We start from the raw sequence: 6,000 nt of genomic DNA on the forward strand, positions 1-6,000 counted from the left end.
AGAAATTAAGCTACCTATTTTCTATTTTCAGTCAATTTTAAGTCAATAACATTTTGTTTATGGAATGAAAAATTAAAGGTACAAACGAGTCGTATGGATTTGCATTGCTTTTTTACTTGCGATATAGGTACTATAGGGCAAGTTTAGAATTTGTAATTTTAGGACCAAAACTAACGGTACCTGTCATAAATAACGGTAATAGAAAAATTACGGGGAACCGACGAAGTTACGAATACCAGAGTTACGGACTACAGAGCTACGAGCGTCAAAGTTACGCGAAACCGAAGTTACGAAAAACTAGAGTTACGAATTCTAAAGTTATGTTAAGCTATGACATGTGATTTTTGGGTTGGCAACAATTGCGAGGAACGATATGGAATTATGGAAATACAAACAAGAGATTAACATTTTTCTCATTGGTCAGAACTAAATGAGTAAAGCGAAAATGGGTGTTATTTAATCTTGTAAAATTTTGATTGGATAGGTATAGATATACATACATATATGGTTTTGTTTTTGTGAGAAGATCGCAAAAACGTTGAAATAGAAAAAAAAACATAAGTATACTTATGTAACTTTGAAGGACATAATTGAAATTAACTTCTTATCTGTCCAACTAATATTGCACCTACTACGTATCGATATTCTCTTATTTATGTTTCCATAATTCCATATCGTTCCTCGCAATTGTTGCCAACCCAAAAATCACATGTCGTAGCTTAACATAAATTTAGAATTCGTAACTCTAGTTTTTCGTAACTTCGGTTTCGCGTAACTTTGACGGCCGTAACTCTGTCGCGCGTAACTCTGTTATTCGTAACTCCGTTACCATTTCAAAAGTTACTTTTTTCCAAAACAGGTTCTAACGATTTTGATTAAAATTTTTGTGTGTAGTATTACACAAATAGCCATCTTATGAATTAAAAAAAATATTTTTTTACAGAACCTGCTATAGAACGGTTTTTTTTATTTATGAATTACTCGTAAATGACCCAGCCGATTTCAATCAAAATTTTTATAAAAAAAATATAAGATAACTACTGTTACCTCCTATATAAAAATTTCACAAAATTTTCAAAAAACACATTTTTGGACTTCTTAAAAATATTTCAATATTTTTTTTTTTTTTTCAATTTTTTAAAAACGGGTTAATGAATTTTATCAAAACTTCGGTTTTATATGTTGAATAATATTTTCTTTAAAATGGCATACCAACTTTTTTTTTTGAAAAACATTAAAAATTATTTTTTTTAAAAAACGGCTAGAACGATTTTCAATTTTTTTTTTTCTAAAAACTCCTTCTCCTCCTTATCAAATTTCATACTTGGTTTTCTGTAAGATTTAATTAATGATTTGAAGAAACTGTTTGAATATTTTCGAGTTTTTTTTTTCAATAAAATTTTTCATTGTAAGAGAAACAGTAAAACTTGAAAATATAAAAGATTCAAGCACTTTGTTGTTATCGTGTTTAGCACAGGTTTTTCGTAATTACATTCATTTTTTTCGACCAAAAAGTTGTTTCATTAAAATTATTATATTTGGTTAAGTTGTTAAATTATATAGAAAGCATTTAAATCAGATCACTCTTAGAAAAGTATCTCCTTATAAAATATATTATATATATTGGTAGTAATTTGTAATACAGATTTTCTTTGAATTTAAATTTCGATAACATGAATGATGATCAAATTTTTCAGATTTTATGGAGGAAAATATTCCTAAAAAATAAAAACGATGTTGTATGTAAAGCCAGTTTACGGACGATGATTTTACGTGATAACGTCGTCAGAAAACAGGTTGTGTGCTTTTAAAATGAGTCAATTTTTACTTTTTTCAAACAATCATAATTTACAAGAAAAAGCTAAAAAAAATACCTTTTTTATTTTCTCATTAAATAATTTTTTTTATTTTAAAAGCTAAAAAAAAAAATTATGCAATTTAAAAGCCAAGTATTTTTTCTTAAGAATAAAACCATTTTTCAATTTTTACAATGCGCAAAAAGTATAAAAATAATTTATTGAAAACACTCATTTTCATCAAAAAAGCAAAAAAAACATGAAATTTTATCTTCTCACGTCATTAATTCCATTATTTTCCCTAACAAGCTGTAAAAAATTGTATACCATCTGAAAGCTTATTGTCTTAGCTCAAAATACATATATCGATCAAGTCTATGAGACATCTACAAAAAGAGCTAGAATTTTTTGAACTCGATCAAATTTCATTAAAAAAAGCAAAAAAAAAACATTTATTTTTATGTTCTCAGGCTATGGAATCAATTTTTTTGTTTGACAACCTATAAAAAATATATACCATGTGAAAGCTTATTACTTCACCTTTCATATGACGTATCAATCTCATTTCAAAGATGCCTACAAGAGAAGTTAAAATTTTTTAAAGTCAACCATGTCGAATTTTCAGACTGAGACTACGGTACTTCCCACACTGGTGGCTGTTCGGGGGCAACAGATCTCCACTTGTGATTTGAGGTTTTTCGCAAGTTTCTTGGTTTAACATTGTGTAGCTTGTAGTTAGTCTACCGTTACGTGTGATATACCAAATGAAAGGTAATTATATCACGATGCTCATAAAAGCTTAGTAAATTTTCTATCTGTTATAACCTGTTTAATTCTTAAATTTTATTTTGCCGTTATCTCAAAATTGTGTAAACGAAAATGATTGAAACTTTGCACACATATAGTTGTAATCATGGTCTATCATTACTCCTTATAATTTATTCCTGTATCTATTACAGAAAAAAAGATAAAAATAAAAAACGATGAAAATCGGTTAAAAACGGCCAAACATTGTTTTTTAAAAATTTGTTTCTTCCGTTATTCAGTCAAAACAGATTTATGCACAAGGCCAAAACCTACATGTCCTTTAAGTTTGAGATTTTTTGAACGCTCCAAAAAAATGCTTAAAATCAAAAACTACACAAAAATACCCTTAAAAAAAAGTGTTTTTCAAAAATTTATATTTCAAAACGCACTGCGAAAGAGCGAGAGTGTAACGTTAGAAAATGGTGTCACTTTTTTGTGGTGGCTGCAATGGTTCATCGATTTATAAGACGTTATCACGTAAAAAAAAAAAACGGTTTATTAAAAAAAAGTGACTGTAAATTATCATTTTTATATTGGTTATAGTTTTTTTTTTCTTTCGAAAAAGTGCTATAATAGTACCTACTGAAAAGAAAAACTTTTGCTGGACAAAATTTTTATAAATGTATTTTGACTTCAGTATTCGAAAAAGTATCAAGGCACGAGTTAAAAACCACAATTTACAGCATTGTACTAGAGTTGTTTGGCCGCCATTTTTTTTTTTTTGTTAATTTACTTTTCACATAACACGGGAATTTTTTACAAAAAGAAAATGTATTACAAACTTGAATACAATTTAATTTTGTGCAATAAAATTTAAACAACTTTTTTCGATAATCCCTTTGGATTTAAAGTAAGGGATGTTTTTTTGAAACAAATCAAAACGGCTCCTATGTTTTTGACCAAAAATTTCAAGTGTTAGTTTTTAGTCAAGGTCTATCGTTTAAGAAAAATTTTTTTTTTAAATCGTTACTAACCATTTTTTTTTTTTTAATCTCATGAGAAAGCTTTAAAATATAAAATAAGAGATAGCTTTCAAGAAATTCAATCAAAATTTATTTAATTAACGGTTATTATGGACTTTAAACATGAAATGTGAATGTGTAAATAAAAGAAAATATTTTATTTTTATTCGATGTTTTAAAGGTTTTACAAGTGTGATGCTTTTTTATCAAAGGCTGAGGTAAGATCGCCGGTTCCAGGGTTTTGCCGAAGAAAGCACAGTAAAACTCGGCTATAGAAGAAACCAAAAACCCAAATTCTTTATTTTCAGAAAAGATTCGTTCTTTATTGTTTTCTACTTTCTTTAAATAACAATTTTAAATAAAACTTATATACTACCTACTTAAAAATAATGCCCAATACTCCAAGAGAGCAGGGGTTCTCGGACGGAGATATAAGAAATAAATCCTATGGTGACCAAAATATGCTGTTATCACCAAACTCAGAGTGAGAATTATGACCAAACTCCAAATGAGATGGTGGCTTCGGATAGAGACGGAAATTATACCTAATGGTCGGATGTAATGCCCTTAACTCAAGGTGAGAAGGGGGACTCGGAAAGAGACGCTAAATCTACCTAGCTAACGTCAAAACGGAAATTTGCCAACATTCCAAAAATTTACAACAATACGGTATATCTATTATGGCTTAAATAGGTGTATTGAGGGAGAAATCGTCTACTCGAAGTAGATTCAAAAGATCTCTCCTTTATTCGGAATTTATTACTTCTACTTAGTAATATTTTTACACAAAGCAAGTGTGAACTAAATAAAATTAAACGGTAAAATTGATGTTAAATTAATAATAATAATAGTTTTGAGTATAAAACAAAATGTATGTTGTCGTGTTTGTGGTGTTGCTATTGATTGCATAATCCGGGACGTTCAGTTGTTTCGGTATCGGTTTTATAGTCCGGGATGGGCGGTTGCCAAATAGTTTTAACTAAATTGATTTCTTTTTGTTGCTGTTGATGGCATAGTCCGGGACGTTTTATTATTTTGGTTTCGGGTTTATAGTCCGGGATGGTTGGTTTCCATACAGCTTTAATTTTCTTGTGTTTTAAAATAGTTTTCTTTTGTTTTTTCTTGATTTTAAATTAATTTGGATTCATTTTATTTTGACTTTGACAGAATACTCGATGATATTACTTCGTAAGCATTTTCGTTGTCGACTTTGGAAACTTGAAAATTTTTCGTTTTCGATATTTTTTTAGTATTTCAATTTTTTTTATTTTGACGTTTATATACTGTGGAGACTTTCTGTGAAGATTATGGAGAATTTCAACAAAAATTATTTCGCTTCAATTTTATACAAAAAATCAGATGATTGTGTGAAAGAGACGGGACGTTTTTTATGGAATCTATGCGTATTCAATCAAATAAAAAATAAAATAACTTTAATTAATTTGTCAAGTTTCAAGTAAGAAATATCAGAAAAATTGAAAAATTATTGGGCACGTTCAGGAAATATTAGGGACTAAATATTTAGGCAACGTCATTTTCTGAACGGAAATTTGAGTAAATTGACTAAATTAGTTTGGATGTGATGCTATTGTCAAATTTCGAAATTTATTTAAGAATTTTACCGGTCGCAAGGGTAAGACACCAAGTTTCACTGAATAAATAAAATTAATTATAACCGATAATGCACTTTTTAGTTGTTTTTCACAAAAATAAATTTAATTTTGCTAAATAAATTCTTTAATTAAAAACAATCTGCTGTCAGGTTGACAAAAAAAACTTTCCTACATTTTTAGGGAAAATTTTCTTGCCTAACTTTCCAGTCAGCTTTCCAATAAAATTACCTAAATTGGAAGGATTTTTTTTGACAGCTGACCAATCAGAGACCGAGAAATTACCTAAATATTTAGTCCCTAACGTTTCTGAACCTGCCCATTGAAAAAAGTAAACTTATTTTATTTGTTTTTTGTACTTTTTGTTTGACATTTTGGTTTATTTTTTTCACACTCACTCTTCATATGATTTTGTATTTGAAACATGTTGTACTGGCTTGTTTGCATTTTCAAAGTTCATATTATAAATAAAAAAAAAAAGAAATAGGTATCATAAGAAGCATAATTTAGTTTGTGAAAAAAAATCACTTTTCAAAATATCAGCTTTTCTTGACAAACTTAATTACGAATTTTCAAAAAAAGATATGTACATACCTACAATGTCCAAGTCAGTGAAAGTGAATTTTTGAATTAATGGCTAAACTTATACAAATAAATGTAACCAACTTTCCTTTCTATTTAATTCTAAACAAAAATCGTTCACTTACTTGATTTGCTTTGTTTTATGTCCAATTATTATTTTGAACCAGATTCATTTAAGAATACACTCTTGTAAAACCTTTAAATCATCGAATAAAAATAAAATATTTTCTTTTATTTACACAT

Source organism: Episyrphus balteatus, chromosome 1 (assembly GCF_945859705.1).
Source record: "Episyrphus balteatus chromosome 1, idEpiBalt1.1, whole genome shotgun sequence".
In the NCBI taxonomy this organism is placed as follows: Eukaryota; Metazoa; Arthropoda; class Insecta; order Diptera; family Syrphidae; genus Episyrphus; species Episyrphus balteatus.